A 21,935-nucleotide genomic window follows, 5' to 3' on the forward strand; every position below is an offset into this window, starting at 1 on the left:
TTAAAAGATATGAAGGTTTTAACAATTGAGCATATAATAATACAATTATGATACTGGAGGTAGGTTAAATATTGTGTAATACTGAACCAAGGGATACATCCTTATGTAAACATTTAAGCACAATGACCGCTTTAAGATGTACATCACGACGTAGCTGAAGAATGCAGATCGGTGTTTGTTTTAAAAATCTGCATATCTCAGAGCATACGTGCGCTTGCACACCAATTAAATTGCAATAGCAGTATCAGCTACTGCTATTGCAATTTAATTGGTGCAATTTAATATCACAATGTTTTAGTGTGTTAAAAGGAATAGGTTGGGAAAAAGCAGACCTGTCCCGGCTGTTTAGATAGCATTTTCTATGTGTGTAAAATGTAAAGGTTGTGATCTTCCTTGCTACTGGGAGAGGTCTCATTGATCTAGGAGAGCAGAACAGCCTTCGTGTCTATAATGCAGGGTAATTGGTTTTTGTTTTTTTAAATTGATATTGTATCAAAAATAATTTGAAATGTCATCATTATTAGTAGTAGAATTACTATGCACTTTATGCAATGATAATGTACATTAGACAGAACAAGAATAAATTGACACTTAAAAGCGATATAAATTTGTTATTAGTTGGACTGTATACTCTTAAGTGAAAATGTCCATAGCAGAGAGAAACAAGCAAAATCATGTTCTTACCACAAATGATTTGGGCCTGGTACACTGTAAACTCTCCGCTGAATAGCCCGTCTTTTACGAACAGCTCTGCCAACAGGATCAAGAAGTTGCAGTCTGATTCTAATTCTCCACCTCTGTACTCTCAACGATCTGCTTCTCAAACTACCGTGAATATAACTTTCACCTGCATTTGGTGTAGAATTTAGAAAACCCCAAATATGCTGGTCAAGTTCCTCACCACATATATCACTGAATCTGTTGTCAGAGGATGTAGGCAGGTTAAGTTCTTGTCGTCTTCTGTACAGAGTTGAAATACTTCTGTTTAAGCAATTAGCTATTCTGGTCCATGAAAAGCCTAGTTCCCACAAATATTGTATCTGTTCTCTAGAAACAATGAACCTTGATAAAGAAATAAAAATAAAACAATCAGAAAGTATACTAATGTAACATTATGCAGAACTTGTATTTTTTTCTCGGGTCATGTGCAGCAATTTTTATTTTAAAATTCAATTTTTAAGTACATTAATGACTAATTCAAAATAGATCATATCATTCTCTACCTATCAGATACTCGGCAATTTGCTGATCAACACGGATATTTTTCTGTGTGCAAGGGTCAACCCGGGATGCATTTTCCGGGTTTCCGACCGTGGTTTTTACCATGTGGAAATACAAAAACAATTCTAGATATGCGCAACAACTGCAGCCTATTGGAGACTCAAGGGAATCCCTATTTTCCCATAGGCAGAATAAAAATATAGGGAAGAGTTCCAATCAGGCGCTATTGATGTTCAATAAGCAGGTATATTGAATAAACAAATAGTTCTCTTACTTCAAAACCAACCAACAAATGTTCTCATAAAGTTCAAAAATTGTTTCTAAGCTGATGGTTCTTTTCCTTGAAAGTTTTTCGTCATACACCATAGGTTTCTTTCGATATGACTCAAATAAAATTATAAAAAGACATAGTGCAATTCCATTTGATACACAAATTATGACAATACTTCTGAGGAAGGACGAACAAGTCCGAAACGCGTTAAGCGGGTGAGTCGATTACTCTTTGGGACGTGGAGATTGTGGACTGAAGGGTGTAGTGAGGAGTGGGTTGGTGTCCGGGGCCCCCATCTTGTCACTGTTTTCCATCTAGAGACCTTGCGGTACCTGTGTCCATTTGATCCCATTATATATTGCATCATATAGGCAACACTATATGTTTTTTATATTTTAATATCATGTGAGTGCAACCAATAAAAGTATTGTCATAATTTGTGTATCAAATGGAATTGCACTATATCTTTTTATTTGAGAGTCATATCGAAAGAAACCTATGGTGTATGACGACAAACTTTCAAGGAAAAGAACCATCAGCTTAGAAACAATTTTTGGAACTTTATGAGAACATTTGTTGGTTGGTTTTGAAGTAAAAAACTATTTGTTTATTCAATATACCTGCTTATTGAACATCGACAGCGCCTGATTGGAACTCTTAACTAAATTTTTATCCTGGTTTTTACCATGGTTGGAGACCTGGCAATTTCGAAACGGGTTGACCATTTCAGACAGAAAAATACCCATGGTGATCAGCAAAATACCGGGTAAAAGTGATTTACCTTTTAATTTACTTTTCTGTGTGAAAGGGGGTTGATTCTAAAAGCTAAAAAATGACCTGGCGCTCAAATGCAGGGTAAAAGCCGGGATTTTAAGGGGTGTTGGACCGGCGCATTAAGGGCATGTTCTTGTACTAAATTAATTAGATTTTACGTAATTAATAACTTATTTCAGTTGAGTACGATATGCCGGTGGTTAGGATCCCTATGATCAGAATCACAACATCCCAAAAGTAACAATGACAATGAATCCCGATGACTATTCGAAGCCTAGCCCTAAACCAACACACCCATAGCCTAACCCTATCAGTCCCCTTCATCAGACTAAACTAAACACTCACCATTGGTCAGACAACACTAACCTTCCCCCTACAGCAATACTGTAGCTTAAAATTAAACAAAATACTCAACGTGGGGATACTTCCACATTAGGAGCATAGAAATCCTGTCCACCGGGATCCTGATGACAGCCCCTTTATTTTAATATTTTTTAAAAACAGTTTGGGATTACAGTACATTTAAGCGTTGGATGGTAGCACCAATTTTTCAAATTCATGTACATTAACCTTTAAAGTTTGTTTTTTCTTATTATTGGTATTTTTATAAAACAAGATGAATAAGTGGAGTACAATAACACTTACCTTGGCCTACCTACACCAAGATTTAGAAGGGGTGCAGAATATCCTGGCGTTGAATTACAGTCACATAAATGATTGATTCTGTTTTGGATGTCCTCAATTAACAAAACTGTATGCCGGCATATATCTTCTAGCATGGAAAGCAAATCACAGTTTACACTAAAAAAATGGTGACAAACAATGAGCATTGCAATTAAAACTTCTAAATGGCTTTCAAGTTTTCGATGTAGGTGCTCCAAAAAATTCAGATCAACAGAAAACACAGCCCTTCCTGCCATAGTACAACTTGACCTTAGAGAAATAAAGTATTCATGAATATCTTCCACTGCCTTGATTACTAATACATTAGCACATAAAAATAGAAAAATACAAAAAGAGAAAGTCATGGCAAAATGTTTTAGTTAAATCTATAATTTATATATTTATTATAAGAAAAAAGTATAATGTCTTTAAATTATATGGCGCTGCAAACAATTTGCTGCTATGCAAGAACTGTATCAGAAGTCTAAAAAATTCCCTGGCTGAGCCAAATAAATGTATAGCTCCTTCAGCATTACCACAGGAACCAGTGAAGATGATAGGCAATTCTCAGGCCAGAATGTTATCTTCCTTAATCCACGACATGCTCCATCCCAGACTTCTGTGCAGTGTATTCTATTCTTTCAGTATCAGTCTGTACTACCAGATTTGAAAGAAGGTTCTTTAAACTGAAATCAATAAAACATAAAAAAGGGTAAGTTCAAAAATTTTTGAGTAAAAAAGTTCACTTACAAATTTCAAAATATGTAGCATTTATAGCTTATCATGCACCCATACACAGATAGTATTTGACATAAATGAAATTACTTATCTAAAAACAAGAACATATAGATATGACCAGTCCCATCATAAACATCATTCCAATCCAATTGTGAAAATTGTGAATGTAGTTGCTATCATACCCTCCTCAATAGAGAATGCTTGGAGCATACACACCCCTGACATAGCAAGAGCCCTCAACTACTCACATGCCGCAATGCATGGCAACACATCTAAGCAAATCCAGATGTGTCAACATACATCTGTCCTTCATGCGCTACAAGTAGCGGTACACAAACCATGTGAGTGCAGTGTGACTTGGTAGCACAGAGTGCCTTCACATTAAAATTTTCACTTCTAATGCATCTTAAACGCACAGCGACGTGTACAGTACAGACAAGCAGCTTCTACTGATTAAAATGATACGCGGCATGCCTATATTGCGTGTGCATCTGTGGGTGTATCTGTATGAGAAATGTTATGTTACAGCGTCACATGTGCTGTCACTGTAAAGTAGCATTTTGCATGCAGATTCACCCACAGCCACACACAGAATATAGGCATACCGCATATCAATGTAATAATCCAAAGATGCCTGTGTGTCCTATTCACATCGCTGTGCGACTAAGAGGGATTTTAAGATACAAATTTGCACAAAAACACATTTGGTGCTACCGAGTCATGCCATGGTATGCCAAAACTAAAATGGCAGTTTAAAGTGCAAAGAGCAGTGGTGGATCTACATTTTAGGGGACATGATGCTTGAGCTGTTATGGGGGCACCTTTGCAAATATCAAAAATAGAGCAACATCCAAAAAGGCCCAAAGGGACTTGCTGACCTTCAAAGGACCTTAAGGCTAAATGGTCTAGATGTAGAAACCCCCCAGAGACAGAGAGACTGTGGTTAGATAAATAGATAGATGTAGAAACCCAGCAGAGAGAGAGAGACTGTGGTTAGATAAATAGATAGATGTAGAAACCCCCCAGAGAGAGAGAGACTGTGGTTAGATAAATAGATAGATGTAGAAACCCCCCAGAGAGAGAGAGACTGTGGTTAGATAAATAGATAGATGTAGAAACCCACCAGAGAGAGAGAGACTGTGGTTAGATAAATAGATAGATGTAGAAACCCACCAGAGAGAGAGACTGTGGTTAGATAAATAGATAGATGTAGAAACCCACCAGAGATAGAGAGACTGTGGTTAGATAAATAGATAGATGTAGAAACCCAGCAGAGACAGAGAGACTGTGGTTAGATAAATAGATAGATGTAGAAACACCCCAGAGATAGAGAGACTGTGGTTAGATAAATAGATAGATGTAGAAACCCCCCAGAGATAGAGAGACTGTGGTTAGATAAATAGATAGATGTAGAAACCCACCAGAGAGAGAGAGAGAGACTGTAGATAGATCACATACAAAACATACATGCTGACATTCAGTTCCCTCCTTCCGGGAGGCAGCTGAATGTCTGTGCACTGCAGGGGGCCTGGCCGGGTAATGACCCAGTTTAAGGGGCGGAGCCGAAGGTGGAGCCACGAGATCCTGTCATCATGGCTCCGCCCCCTCTTTACAATGCCGAAAATATTGGCATTGTGAAGCAGGGGGCAGAGCCACGATGATGCGATTCAGCGCAAATCGCGTCATCATACCCCCCACTGCAGGGGGTTCTTGTAGTAGTTGGGTGGGGTCAGGCGGCAGCCGGGAGGCTTGCCTGCCTTTCCGGTCGGTCGGGACCGGCACCCGATATTCGGGAGGCTCCCGACCAAATCGGGAGGGTAGGCAAGCCTGACACAAAACCAAAACTTACTTCCTCTGTAGGATCCCAGCTATTGATACTCCCGAGTGAGATCTCTGGAATCCCCCAGAGTCAGGTCTCTCCTCCACCAGTAAATGTGCTTAGGAATTTAACTAAAACCTCACGAGTTAAGGTAAAAAACCTGTATAAGCAAAATAGCACAGCACATACCAATGAACAGGGCCATAACTAGGGTAGTGCAACCGGTGCTATGGCAAAGGACACCGCAGGTCAGGGGGCGCTGTTTGGGCCTATCAATTTTCCTGCTTAATATCATTCTCACTTGTAGCTTCCTCTTTTTTTATCCCAGCATCTCCTGGCCACCCCTATGTCTTCCCTGGCCCTTCCCATGAGGCCATGGCCCTTTTTCAGGTGCACTATCTTATGTCCCTATTTAAAAAATGGGGGTGGGTGGGGGCGCCAATGCTCTCTCTGGCACAGGGCACCAAAAAGTCTAGTTACGGCTCTGCCAATGAAGCCCTGCACATCCACCTATCCACCATATACACACGCCCAGGCCCGCCAAGAGCCAGGGCGGGCCCGGGTAACACGGGGCGTGGCCTAATTGCAGGAGGTGTGGTCACGCCCCCTTCGGGGGAAAATTTTTTTGCGGTGCTGGCAAGGGGGCACTCTGAGCCCCCTCAGCACAGCGCAAAGCCAGGGGGGGTGCAATCAGTGTGATCGCTCCCCCCCACAGGCATAGGAGATGCTGTGTGCTGGACCGCTGTGAAGGAGGGGGGGCGGCATTGGACCCAGGCCCCCGCCGGACCCCTCAGGTAATTTGTACCCGCTCCCCCCCTCTCGGCACCCCTGCACATGCCCATAGTCAAAACACAAGCCAAAGAGCAAAGACAAAAAACACTACACCAATACATAAGAAAAACTGTACAGTATGACAAACACAGAATACTGGTGCAATTCTGTATTCAATCAGGCGATTGTTGCGTACTGTGCATGTGTATGCATCGCAGTGCGAGTGCGCGAATGTAGCACTACGATTGCAGAGATCACGCAGACCCAACGCAGTGTGATTGATAGGAAGTGAGCATTTGGTGGTGTTGATGGGGGATGGTCGACGAAATGCAGACGTGTCAGTGCATTTAAACACCGTTACAGGCGGCATGCATAAATTTTCCACTGCGATACGCAGCTTGAGTACACAATGCATGCGACAAGCTTAATAATTCCTCAGTAAGGTCAGACCTGTTGTAATTCTGCGTGAAGGGCCGATGTTTCTTGATGGTACCGATTTTTTCGGAGTCTTACAAGGTATTATGGATGTAAGTAAGGGGAATCCTTATATTGGCCTGCAACGACATTGCGATTGGAAACATCATATTGTCTCAGAGGGTCTGTGTGCGTGATCACAGTTATGATCCATAATGCATCAGGCCCACTATGCGAGCATCGACGCAAATTAAACCACGCCCTATATACATACACTATACAGACATATGAAACATGACAACTATAAACACACCATACACAGACACCTGCACCAATCAATAAACCACCTAATAATACTGTAAACATAAACCCAAATACAGCAACCTGTACAACTGCCTGATAAACACATACTACCAGAGTACTATATAATAACAAGTAGGGGTGTATTTACTAAAGTGAGTTTTTAGAAATGGAGATGTTGTCCATAGCAACCCGATTCTTGTAGAAGGTGCTAGATAAATGTTAAGTACAATCTGATTGGTTGCTATGGGTAACAACTCCATTTCTAAAACTCACTTTAGTAAATATGCCCCGTAGAATGGGTGAGTCCAGGCAACCAGGTTCCCAAGCCAAGAGTGGCTGAGTATGGACACTACATGTTTGATCTAGAGAAGGGACCCCCACCACTGGCTTTACATAGAGCTAAGCACAGGGACGCAAGTGAGAGACCAGCAGGGAACACGTGACACAGACCTGTACCCCCACCGCTGCCAACTTGTGAGTGGCAGAATAAATACATACACAATATAAAGCCCTAGACATAGAATTGCATGTAGACATGCACATACAGCACCTATACAGTATATGCACTAAATAAACACACAAAGCCATGTAAATGTTATAATATACCTCCAAATATTTGAAGAACTCCACTCAGGACATCCCCGAAAAGGAGCATGGTCTATGTGAAAAGGGGCATAACCTACCGGCATGCCCCATTTACATCGCTAAGGGGTGTGCCCAGCATTTCCGAGATGCTGGGCTGCCCCCGGGCTTTACCCCGCTCTGCGTACACACTACTCTGCTATGCAGAGCAGTGGTGTATGCTTCTTCCAACTTCCCCTCCACTGCAGGACACTGCAGCCCATGGGTGGGACAGCGGGACAGTCCCATTAAAACGGGACTGTCCCACTGAATGCAGGACAACTGGGTGGTATGGTTATAATAATGCTTGGCATGTGTGGGGTGTGAAAACCACAGCCTACTGCCGATGGTGGCAGACTATAACCCTCTGACCAGCAGCCTGCATACAGTAACAGTACATCTAGCCAGACAATAGGGAGATCCTCCCCACCTGCTGGATTATGAAGGAGCCATCTTGCTGGGAGTCAGGGCACTCCCTAACATGAGCAGGGACCTGGGGCACTGGCAAGAAATCAGACATAGAGAAAGGAGAGAAAGGAGGGTAAAGAAAGAGCTGAGATGAGAGAGAATGAGGACAGAAAGAAAAGTGAAAGTAACATTAATACATAACCTGCCTGCAGCAGGAGCCTGATCCTCACAGGAGAAACAAGCTGAAAAGAGGCAGTCTCCTATCTGCAGCTATAACTAATAGTACATGCAGTAGTAGTTATGTGTTACATTACCATCATCAGCACAGCAAAAGTTATTACACCACTGACTATGGTGTTAGCACTCACCTCCCCTTTACAGCTCTGCCACACTGTAATCCTGCTCTTCCTTCCCAGGAGCCCTGCTTATATAGAAGAGCTGTGATTGGCTGGCACTGTCATGTGCTTTTCAGTGCATGTCATATCCATTTCAGTGTATGTTATATCCATTTCAGCATATGTTATATCCATTTCAGCATAGGTAATATCCATTTCAGTATAGGTCATATCCATTTCATCATATGTTATATCCATTTCAGTATATGTTATATCCATTTCATCATATGTTATATCCATTTCATCATATATTATATCCATTTCAGTATATGTTATATCCATTTCAGTATATGTTAAATCCATTTCAGCATACGTCATATCCATTTCAGCATATGTCATATCCATTTCAGCATACGTCATATCCAGAAAGCAATAATTTAGGTATATGACATATCCAGAAAGCTGTAATTTTGACTTGAACGGCCCCTCATAAACGGCCCCTCATACGGTAATCCATGAGAGGCTGGCCAATCACGTTCAGGCAGTGTAAACAGTCACTCCTTGTGCTTGAAATTTGTTTCAAGACTACAGTAAACTGCTATAGATGAGAGATCATGTCACTTGGTATGTGAGTTCTGTCATTTAACCAAAAAACATACAGGTAACTGTGTTGACCAGAAGATGCACACCCAGCATTACATAAAGACTGAGCAATTGAAATGTAGTATTCTTATGCAAGTCTACTGAACTCAATAAATTGCTCTTAACTTCCCACCACCTGGCATTTCTATGTTACTGTATGCCACCCAGCAGTATTTTACACTAAACCGCCAGATAGTAGACATTGTATTGTACACATTATGGGGCCATCTGCAAGATGCTTGGGATGTTTTTCATAAAGAGAGATCATGTCAGGTTCAATAGTTTTAAAACACAGTACTCTGCTCTTCCATCCTCTCTTCCTCTCTGTGGATGGCCACCAAAGTCCCTTCACCACCTCCCCCTACCATCACGCATTACTATTCAACCCCACTGAGATCATTGTATGGCTCACCACCACCCCCACCATCATTTGCTTCTAGTCAATACTGCCGCATGCTTAGCCTGCTAGTGACATTGTACACATTCCCTGCTGTAATTCGCACATGTCACATCACATACACAACAGGTGTGGGTCTTGGACATCAATATTTTCTTTCTTTTTTTTCATTTTTTTACATCTTCACTACAGGATTTAAAATCACAGTTATAAGCCCCTTATCCACTTAGTGGTCATCTCCAGGTTGGACAACTGTAATCTCCTCCTATATTACAGTACCTGGTCACTCTGCCTGACTACTGCCTCTCTCCACTCCAATCTTCCTCAATGCTGCTACCCAGCTCATCTTCATTGTCTGTCTCTCCTCTCCTACTGTACACTAGCTCCCCTACCCTTTCAGAATCAAATTCAAGCTTCTAACAATTAATTACGAAGTCATTACCCATTTGTCTCCCATTTACAATACATCTCAGAGCTTATCTCCTATTACACTCTGGGCCTGATTAAGACCCGCTCGCGAGCGCTTCCAAGTGGGTCGATGTTGCCCAAGTGCGCGTGCGCACGACGGAGGCAGCTCCGTCATGCGCATGCGCGAGACCCAAATAACGACGGCTAAGCCGTCGTTATGGGTCTCGCACCAAAAGGGGCGTGCTGTCGATGGTGATTGACAGCAAGCCCCCTTTGGTGGGCGTGCCGGGGGCGTGGCTGCCCAGACGGAGGCGTTCCCATGGGAACACATACCGTCTGGGGCCGGCCCCACTGACATCACTAGTGATGTCAGTGGGAGTGCTTTTGGCTCTGATAGAGCCGAAAGCACTCCAGGGCTTGCGGCAGCGAGACCCTACCGCAGGGTCTCATCGCAATCCCGATGGTCGCGATGGTCTTGACCATCGCGACCATCCTTTTGGCCGCTCGCTATAGCTGTGGGTGGTCACCCACAGCTATGCGAGCGGCCAGGAGGCCACTCCAAAAAGGAGGAGGGACGGCCCTGATTCAGAGCGAGCGCTCTGTCAGAGCGTCCGGCTCTGAATCAGGGCCTCTGTCTCTGCAAAATTCATGGAAGAGAGAGGTATAATTTGGCAATGCACACCACTAGAGTGAATATTGTTCAAATGTATCCAATTATTACTGCACAATATGTAATAAAAGGTTAACTAGAATAATTAATTGAATTACTGTATGATTCTTTTTTTTTTCATACTGTACTGTAGGTCACCGGACATGAATCCTCTTGAATTCGTCTGGGCCCAGTTGAAGAGGTTTATCAGGTCTAAAGTGAAGCCAAGAAATAGAAATGAACCTTTGGATGGGATGCAGAAGTTTTGGGAAGATGTACTGATACCTGCCTAGTGTAATAATTACATTAATCATCTGTATAAAGTATTACATGTTGTCTTTGAAAGAAATGGTCAATCTATTGCTATGTAGCTTCTCTAGTACTGTACTGTATATTTTGTTTTATTAATAAGATGCATTATTAAAGCTGGACACTGTATTGTACTGTACAGTATGTTGTAATTACAGGAAATAGTGTATTTTCTAACTACTGTATATTATCCTTTAAAACTGTAATCTACTGTACCAAAAAATAAAAACCTTTGTGTGTGCATTGTTTTGCAAAAAAAGAAACATTGTACAGTATCACAATAAAGTTTGTTTAATACAAGTACTGTATGAAAAATATCTGAATACATTTTATTTTATAAATATTGTACATTTGGGGCTTTTGTAAGTACAGTAATACATTGTTTTGTGAAAGTAGTGTAGTCATTTTCTTGTGTACAGTATTATAAATATTATTTAAAATATAGTGTACAGTATATTACTAGTAATCATGTATTTGTACTGCTAACCAGCCAGTGGTAATGGAATTTCAGGGATGTTCAATGTGTGATAACATATGATGCCCTGCAATGCAGATCCTTTTATAGAGCCAACTAAACAACATGGACTTGAAGTTTAATCTGCCTGACATGATACAGTACAGATCCCCCTAAACCAATTACAGTATTAAACTTCATGCAAGTATTGCATTAATACTAAGAAAAAAGATACACAAAAACAGTTTGGAAAGTACTGGATCAAACTTTTTTAATACAGAAACTGTATAGGAAAAAAAAAGAAAATTGTATATACAAAATAAATTAAAATGAAATTAAATGCAAAATAAAATCCAACATTTTGTTTATCACCACTCTCAAGAAAATAATCAGTCGTATGAGTTGCTCTGTGAAAAAAAAATACAGTATTAGAACAGTAATAGGGTTACATTTATTAAACAGTATGCAGTAACAAACCAGTTACAGGTACAGTACCTAAAGTACAGAATCAAGTCTTTCACTAGTACTGTACTGTACAGTCATTGACTATTGATAAAAAAAACTCTAATTACAGTGTACATTAGAATGTGATTTCATTAACACTCATTTCCACTCTGATATCAGATCACAACCTTATCCTCTGCTCCTACTCTTAATTACTTAAGTACTGTACTTCAAGCTCAGTGATACTGAACCTACTGTACAGTACTGTATTTCTATAGAACTGTTTTGTGATACTGTATTGCTGTTGTTGTAATTGTAAAGTGTAATGGAATATGCTGTACTATAGTGTATAAGAAACTTAAGAAATAAATAATGGCCAAGATTCATGCTGTAGGTGGATGCTACTATACTGTATGCCAATGTTTGTGCAGCTAAGCTACTGTACAGTATGTTTGGAATAGTACTGCACAATTGGGCTACAGCATTATGTACAGTACAACTACTGAATACTATACTGCAGTTGCGTGTTACTGTAAAGTTAAATAATGAGAGTTATGGTAAAACTTATCTTTGTTAACTCTCTTTCTTCGAAGTCCATAGGGTCCACAGGGAGACAATGGGGTGTAGGTGGGACCTGGAGGACTGGACACCAACAGCAAATTTCAATCCCTGGATGCTCCGGTCCTTCCCCCTATACCCCACCCACAGCCAGAGGGTGCTTCAGTTTTGTTAACAAGCCCAAGGCAGGAGCAGAACAGGAGAGAAGGAAGACTGGTACACTGAAGAATCACACTCACAGAGAAGGAAACAAGTGACCAAGAGAACAAGCCCATAGAAGCCAGGTGCTATGGACCCTATGGACTTCGAAGAAAGAGATTTAATAAAGGTAAGTTTTACCATAACTTTCATTTTCTTCTTCGGGGTCCATAGGGCTTCACAGGGAGACATTGGGGATGTCCTAAAGCAGTGTTTCAAGGGTGGGAATGCTCCTGCACTGATAGGAGAACCCTATGCCCAAAGGAAGCATCCTGAGAGGCAAAAGTATCAAAGGCATAGAACCTAAGAAAGGTGTGGACAGAAGACCAGGTGGCCGCCTTGCATAGCTGTTCAGCTGAGGTGCCACGTGGGGCTGCCCACGAGGGACCCACAGAGTGAGTAGAATGAACAGAGACTGTAGTCAGCACAGGAAGGCCCGTCTGTGTGTAAGTCTATGAGATAGTCATGTAAATCCATCTGGCCAGAGTCTGTTTGTTAGCTGGCCATCCCTTCTTATGGAATCCATATAGGACAAAGAGGGAATCAGATTTTCTGATGGAAGTAGTACAGTCCACGTAGATCTTTACAGCATGGACCACATCCAAAGATGCCTCACCTGCCAAGAACCACAAGGCCGGAACCACAATTTCTGCATTCAGGTAGAAGTGAGAAGACCAGCCTTACCCTGATGAAATATCAAAAAGGGGGATTGGCAATAAAGCGCCCCTAAACCCGATAACCTACGGGCAGATGCTATAGCCAGAAGAAACAGAGTCTTCGCAGTGAGCCATTTGATATCCACCAATTCCAAAGGTTCAAATGAAGGTTCCTGAAATGCTTTGAGCACCACTGACAAATCCCATGGAGCCCCCATAGGGACAAAGGGAGGTTGTATCCGTAGAACACCTTGAATGAAAGTGTGGACGGTATAGAAGCAATCTTGCACTGAAACCAGATAGACAAAGCAGAAACTTGCACCTTGGAGATGCTAGGCAGCGGCCTAGATCCAGTCCAGCCTGAAGAAAGACAAGAATTTGAGAAACTTTAAAGACCTGAGGGTCAAAGTTTCGTGTAGCAATGCCAAATTCTGTGGTAAATCCTGGCTAAGGCCAGTTTATGTGCTCTGAGCATGGTCTGGACCACAGAGCTAGAGAATCCCTTAGCCATTAGGAGGGATGTCTCAAAATCAAAGCCATTAAAGACAGACAGGCTAGGTCTGGATGTAGACATGGACCCTGAGACAACAGATCTACTCATAGAGGAAGTTGAAGAGGAACGTCTATAGAGAGTCTTAGAAGATCTGAGTACCAATGATGTATGGGCCAAGCCAGAGCTATTAACAGGACTGTGCCTCTTTCCTGTTTGAATTTCTAAAGCACTCGAGGAAGCAGGATATTGGAGGGAAGAGATATGCCAACTGGAAGGTCCATGTCACCGACAAGGCATCTATGTAGGCCGTGTTGGGGTCCTTTGTTCTTGCTCCATAAACTGGAAGTTTGTTGTTGTGTATTGAGGCCATGAGATCCACTTCTGGAAGACTCCATTTGTCCACCAGAAGCTAAATGGCTGCTGGATGTAGAGATCATTCTCCTACATGCATGTTGTGACGGCTGAGGAAATTCGCTCCTCAATTGAGAATCCCTGGGATGAACACTGTGGAGATGGCTGGGAGATTGCATTCGACCCATGTGAGAATGCAGGACACTTCTGTCATTGCAGATTGACTTTGAGTGCCCCCTTGATGATTGAGGTAGGTCATAGCCGTGGCGTTGTCAGACTGTACTTGTATTGGCCTGTTTTTCAGAATACTCTGACCCACAGTGAGAGCTCTGTAGCTGGCTCAAAGTTCCAGGATGTTGATTGGCAACATTGCCTCAACTGTGGACCATCTGCCCTGGAAGGAGTGTTGGCCAGTTACTGCACCCCACGCTCAGAGGCTTGCATCCATGGTGAGGAGAGCCCAGTCTGGGATGCAAAAGGGACAACCCTGGTTCAAATGGGGAGTCTGTAACCACCAGGCTAGGGACAGGTGAACCTCTGGGGGGAGGCTCATCATTTTGGATTTGAGAAGATGGGGTAGCCCATTCCACCTGGAGAGGATCAGGTGTTGTAGGGGCCTCGAGTGAAACTGGCCAAACTCCAGTGCTGTAGCGATGGTCAAGACCATTGCGACCATCGGGCTTGCAACGAGACCCTTGTGGTAGGGTCTCGTTGCCGCAAGCCCCAGAGAGATTTCGGCTCTAACAGAGCCGAAATCTCTCCCACTGACATCACTCATGATGTCAGTGGGGCCGCCCCCAAACGGAGGTGTTCACAAGAGAACGCCTCCGTTTGGGCAGCGACTCCCCCGGCCCGCCCACCAAAGGGGGCGAGCTGTCACTCAATATCGACAGCTCGCCCCGTCTGCTACTAGACCCCTAGCGACGGAGTGCCCGTCGCTAGCCAGGTCTCACGCATGCGCACCACGGAGCCGGCTCCGTCGTGCGCATGCTCTGTGGGGACCATCGACCCGGTTGCGAGCACATCGGTGCTTGTGACCGGGTCTGAATGAGACCCAGCGTGAGAGAGGTCTGCTTCTTCTGCCTCCCCAGGTGATATGTCAGAATCAGATAACTGAGTGGACTGGGAGGATAACAGAGCAAATTTAGAGAGTTTAGTAGGTAAAGGCTTTTCCCTTTGTAGCATTTTCTGCAAGGCTACTGTAGTCATTGTGTATAGGGGCATTACTGTGTGTAGTAACATGAATAACCAACACTACTATATGGAGTAATGTGAATCAGGGGCACTATGGGCCTGATTCAGAGCCGGACACTCTGACCAGAGCGCTCGCTCTGAATCAGTGCCCTCCTACCTAAAATTGGAGCGGCCTCCTGGCCACTCGCATAGCTGTGGGTGTCCACCCACAGCTTATGTGAGCGGCCAAAAAGATGGTCGCGATGGTCAAGACCATCGCGACCATCAGGCTTGCGACGAGACCCTGCGGTAGGGTCTCGCTGCTGCAAGCCCTGGAGTGCTTTTGGCTCTATCAGAGCCAAAAGCACTCCCACTGACATCACTAGTGATGTCAGTGGGGCTGGATCCATACGGTAGGCATTCCCATGAGAACGCCTCCGTCTGGGCAGCAACGCCCCCAGCACGCCCACCAAAGGGGGCGTGCTGTCACTCACCATTGACAGCACGCCCCCTTTGGTGCGAGACCTATAGCGATGGCTGGCCGTCGCTATGCGGGTCTCACGCATGCGCACAACAAAGCTCCCTCCGTCATGCGCATGCGCACTAGGGCACCATCGACCCACTTGCGAGCAGTCTGAATCAGGCCCTATGTGCGTTGTAATGATAATAAGATTGTGCTACTGTGTGTCATAAGTTGAACGGGGGATACTATTGTATGACCATGCCCCTTTCTTTTGAAACTATAACCCTTTATTTTGAGACCACGCCTATTTTTGCGCCACGTGCCTATGGCGCGCGCTGTATCTTTATTGAAAAAGCAACAAGGACAGGAGTGGGTGATTTCCACCATGTCTCTAGAACCACTTTAAGCACTGATGGTGTCCTCAATGCTGAGAAATACAGGCAGGTACTTATCCATCATGCAATACCATCAGTAAGGCGTGTGATAGGCTCCAAATTTATTCTGCAACAGGTCAACGACCCCAAACATACAGCGAATGTCATTAAGAACTATCTTCAGTGTAAAGAAGAACAAGGAGTCCTGGAAGTGATGATATGGCCTCCACAGAGCCCTGATCTCAAGATCAACGAGTCTGTCTTGGATCACATGAAGAGGCAGAAGGATGTGAGCAAGCCTACATCCATAGATAATCTGTGGTTAGTTCTCCAAAATGTTTGGAACAACCTCCCTGCTGAGTCCGTTCAAAAACTGTGTGCAAGTGTACCTAGAAGAATTGAAGAATTGCTGTTTTGAAGGCAAAGGGTGGTGACACCAAATATTGATTTGATTTAGATTTCTCTTCTGTTCATTCACTTTGCATTTTGTTAATTGATAAAAAAAACTATTAACACTTCCATTTTTGAAAGCATTCTTACGTTGCAGCATTTTTCCACACTTGCCTAAAACTATTGCACAGTACTGTATACCACATCACGACAACTCATAATCAACTGGCCAATAACATTACAATCAAGATATAGGGCCTGATTCAGAGCCACTCGTAAGCGGCAGTTCGTTTGCTCCGAGCGATGTTTGGCCAACTGCGCATGCGTACGGATCGTTATACGCATGCGCTAACCAGTCAGTGCAGCCGAAATTCATGTGCTCGCAAAATAGCGAATGCCTGCTATTTTGAGTGACTGAAAGAGGCGCATGTGGGTGGTAACAGGGGAAGGTGCTTGAAAATGGGGAGTGGAGATCAGAACGCAGGCGTGCTTAAAGGTCAAAACGGGCATTTTATGGGTGTGCATATTTAAAACAGCAGCGTCATTGACCACGTCACTGGGTTATTTTATAGTCAGAACTGCTCGCAAAATTGTGGTAGCAAACACCAACCCCAAGAATAGCGAGCAGTTCATACCCATGTCGATGTACTCGATTAATCTAATAAATAGCGGACATGACGTAGGATGCGAGCGGCCAGGGGGCGTATCTTTCCAAAAAACGAACGCAAGTTTTGTTCGCTCGTTCAGACATAGAGGCGTGAACAGACCGCAAACAGCGAACGGCTCATTTGAATAGCCACCCCTTGTTTTAGAACGAACAACCGCAAATAGCGAGTGGCTCTGAATGAGGGCCATAGTGTTCCAGCATTAACTGATATATAGACACAGTGATTTGCTCGGCGGCGTGACAGCTCCAGGCTCCTATCATGTTACACTGCCTGCCATGGCGTGTAGAGGAGCCAAGCCACCTGCCGTGCAGTTGCAGTGGCATCCTGGTCTGGCCTCGCAGTGCGGCAGAGACGGTCTAGGTGCATAAGGTTCAGCAGGTGGAGAGTCAGTGACCAGAGTAAAGGTAATGGAGTGGAGAGTGAAGATCTCAATCACAATAGGCATCTACCATGGAGCTCTATAAATGTATGAGGGAGATGGGGATTCTACTTTAAATAAGATTTCTAAATTCCTTTCATTTATCTCACCTCCTTAAAATGCAGGCTTTTTTCCAAGACCTTCTTCGTGGAAATCATTTACACCAGTGGTCTTCAACCCGTGGCCCGCCAATCTGGGCACCCGTGGTCCCCCATAGCAGCTGGCATTACAATAAGTCACACATACTGCATGCCGCTGCGCTGCCCGCCGCCAGTGCTGCAGCTGTGGCCCCCCCCTCTCCTCCCCTCTCCACCCAGAGGGACACAGCCTTACTGGAGTCCGTGCCCAGCTGGAGGGGGAGGAGGGGCCGCGCTCTCCTCTCTTCAGCTTCTCTCCTCTCCACCTTATGTTCCCTGGCATCCTCCCCTCTCTGACAGGATGCAGACCTGGGAAGTCCAGGAACAGAGCATTTTGTACCTAATGGAACAGGTCATGTTGGAGGGTAGGAGGATGTGCTTGGGTGCTGGGGATCTGACGTCTCGATCTCGTGATCATTCTCGGCGTTGCGTCCAAACAAAGAGCCACCATCCATGTGCTGCACTGAAGTTCTGGGCCCAGGTAAAAAAAATGAAATACTGTATATTAGTCATCCACTGTCACCCTCTCCCTGTCACACACTGCTTTCATCTCTCCTTGTTGTCACCGTCTCCCTGTCACCCATTGCTGTCATTGTCACCCTGTCACCCAGTGATGTCACCCTCTCCCTATCACCCACTGCTGTCACCCTCTCTGTTGTCGAAGCCGGATGATTGGCTGAGACCAGATCTTAAGCTAATTTCGGGTGACGCCATCTTATGTTGCCCCTGACGACGCCATCTTGCGTTGTCAGCATGAAACCATTGTGTGCGATGCTAATATGCGATTATTAGCAGCGTGCGTCTGCATTGCTACCGCATATTGTTAAAAGTCCTACCATACCCCATACGCACATTAAATCATACATATAATATACAAGACGCACAGCGCACAGTTGCGCTGTTTATCAAAGCACTCTTCACATAAATGCACCATGCATATTAGCGACTATATGCAATATTCTCACACTTACATATACCAAAACTTATAAAAAGGTTCCTCCACATTAAAGGCTTAATATTAGAGGTTATATTAGCAAATAATTATGTTATTAAATGTAATGTATACGATATTTAAGGTACATAAGCTAGTAAACATATCATGTTTGGTACCATTCTAAAGCACTGTTTGTTTGCAGATTTCCGGTTCGACCTGCAAGGAAATCGCATCATGCGTTCGCAAGATATGAACAATATGAAAATAGTGGTTAGAATGTGAAAATGTATGAAGTGTTTTTTACTAGTTTAAACCAGTTCTTCGGCGGGAAAACCACACAAAGCAACATCTGAGGAACTGGGACATACCCCTAGTGATGCTATATGACCTGGCCAATGATCTGCACTGTACCAGAATGTCCAGGAGCAAGAACCAATGGAAATCTGTTAACTAGTTTCTTTGTTCTGGGAGGGTATATAGCTTGCATGCTGGTTCTAGTATACAGCCATTCTTTCTTGGATGACCACAGACTTCTGGACTGATGACTGTATGCTGGGACCAGTGCGCACGCGTATGTCTTGGGCTGTATGGTATGCTTTATTTCATTGTCTGTGCGCTAATTGTGCTAGATGACAGCGTGTAACTTTCTTTTATTACACTAAGAACTTTTGTGCGTTGGAAACACAATTATTGTCTAGACAGCGATTATTTCTCTCTAGCAATTTAAGGGTATTCATACTGTCATCACCCTCTCACTGTCATCACCCTCTCCGTCACCCACTGCTGTCACCTTCTCCCTGCCACCAATTGCTGTCAACCTCTCCCTGCCACCAATTGCTGTCAACCTCTCTCTGCCACCAATTGCTGTCAACCTCTCCCTGCCACCAATTGCTGTCAACCTCTCCGTGCCACCAATTGCTGTAACCCTCTCCCTGTCGTCACCCTCTCCCTGTCACCCTCTCTCTGAATATGTATCTTTGGGTATAATTGTAGCTTAGCACCCAGGATGGTCCTGCTGTGTAAGGGCCCTTTAACACTTCATGCATTTTCATGTGGGGGCCGATTGTGTGTAGTTAATTATTTTTCATGTAGGGGCCTATGTGTGTTTTTTTTTCTGCAAAGCGCTATGTGTTTTATTTTTACGTTAATTTGTTTTTTTACATGCGGAGCCTATGTGTTTGGTTCTTTCATTCATGTGTTTTATTATTTTCATGAGGGGGCCTATACAGTATGTTTGATTTTTACATATTGTGGCCTATGTGTGTGTGTGTGTGTTTTTATTTATAATGTGGGGCCCCCTGCAGTGGGGGTAAATGTGTGTGCTTTTCCCCTTTTGAGGCCATTGTATATTATTACTAAGGATTCTGTATGGTCTGATGCAGGAGAAGGTCCATGTGGGGTGACACAACGAGTTACTGCACTCAGTTACACCAACCCTAGTGACGCCATTGAGTATATTATTAAATTATAACCATATGTAGGTCTTTTAATCTCCAGATTCCCTTTTGTAATTGTTACATTATTACATGTACATAATTGTGTGAGGAGGGGGCAGAGTCTAAATTTCGCAGTATAGCTTAGTGGCCCACAGACTTCGTTTCATTTTTTTTATGTGGCCCACACTGCCTTAAAGATGGAAGACCCCTGATTTATACAAAGAAGGTCTGGGAACACAGGGCCTAATTCAGAGTTGGACGCTAATGCGATCGCAACTGCTATTTTGTACGCAATGCAGCAGCCAAAATATGCTAATGGTTGTGAAGATCACCCGAGCATAGTCCTACTGATGTCTTCTCATCTGTGTACAATGTCGCTTACCTGCATAAATATCGGTAACATTGCTGCACATCAAGCAGCCATCTTGCCCTTGGGGCAGGTCTGACCAGCTGCATACACCCAGTGCCAGATTAAGGTCCACATGGGCCTGGAGCTGAAATTTGTGAAGGGCTTATTGTGTGCTGCTCTAGGAGGTTTGACTAGCACAGCGAGGGTGTGACTACTGAATTGGGGTGTTGTCTGTGCAGGAGGTCTGGGTAGTGGATAGATCCCCTTCCATAGATGTACCCTGACGTCATCAGTTACTGGGCCTGAATCAGGCCTGCTTGCGAGCGCTGAGTGCTCGCAAGCGGGTCGATGGTGCCCTAGTGCGCATGTGCACGATGGAGGGAGCTCCGTCGTGCGCATGCGCAAGACCCGGGGAGCGACGGGGAAACCGTCGCTCCAGGTCTCGCACCAAAGGGGGCGTGCTGTCGATGTTGATTGACAGCACTCCCCCTTTGGTGGGCGTGCTGGGGGCGTGGCTGCCAGACGGAGGCGTTCCCATGGGAACGCCTACCGTCTGGGTCTGGCCCCACTGACATCACTAGTGATGTCAGTGGGAGTGATTTTGGCCAAAATCACTCCAGGGCTTGCAGTCACCGAGACCCTACCGCAGGGTCTCATCGCAAGCCCGATGGTCGCGATGGTCTTGACCATCATCATGGACGCTCGCATAAGCTATGGGTGGTAACCCACAGCTATGCGAGCGTCCAAGAGGCCGCTCCAAGTTTAGGTAGGAGGGCCCTGATTCAGAGCGAGCGCTCTGGTCAGAGCGTCCGGCTCTGAATCAGGCCCACTGTCCAATGTCATTACATACTACCCATGTGAACATAGAGGAGGAATATAAACCTGTGGCAAGCTAACAATTTTCTCCTTTTGGTGGCCTTTATGGGCATGGGATCGCACTTCCACCCTCACGTCACTTCCATGTACATGTGCTGAAGGGGATCTATACACTACCGTGAGGTCTGTGTCATTGCTGTGGCCATGGAGGGCATAGCTACCGCCTACTCACCTAAAAATATATATATATATATATATATATATATATATATAGATATGCTTACACGTACACGCCCAAATACATACAGATCCCAGCGGCACTCCTTTGTAGCAATACTTCAACGGTTCCCTCCAGTGTCCAATGGGTGAGACTACACAAATATATAAAGAAAGCAAGGCGGCGCTCAGGATTAATAATGACACAGGGCAAAATATATATACAAAGGAAAGGAAAACAAAGGAAAATGTATTGTATGTATACAATACATTAAAACATTGGTCACTAAGCCACTGAGTGCCTCCTTGCTTGAGATATGTGTATGTGTATATATATATATATACATACATACATGTTATATATCAGTAACCACATATGTATGAAACTGATTATATTGGGTCACGAGATATAAATGTTAAAATGCTCTATTATTGCCTTGTGCCTGCACACCATTTACAGAGGCACTCACCGAGACTCAGGCTGAAGCAGGACACACTGATCAGTGACTGCAGCCAGCAGGAGGCACATGACACCCCCGCATCAGCAGCAGCCAGCATTGCAGCACTCACTGATACATCATACTGTGATGCCTTCACGGAGCAGAGCTTGGGCTTGGCTTCTCCATGATTTTTTGGCGCGGACCGGTGGTGATGACGTCATGTG

This window comes from Taudactylus pleione, unplaced genomic scaffold (genome assembly GCF_031769625.1).
Source record: "Taudactylus pleione unplaced genomic scaffold, aTauple2 ptg001592l, whole genome shotgun sequence".
Classification (NCBI taxonomy): domain Eukaryota; kingdom Metazoa; phylum Chordata; class Amphibia; order Anura; family Myobatrachidae; genus Taudactylus; species Taudactylus pleione.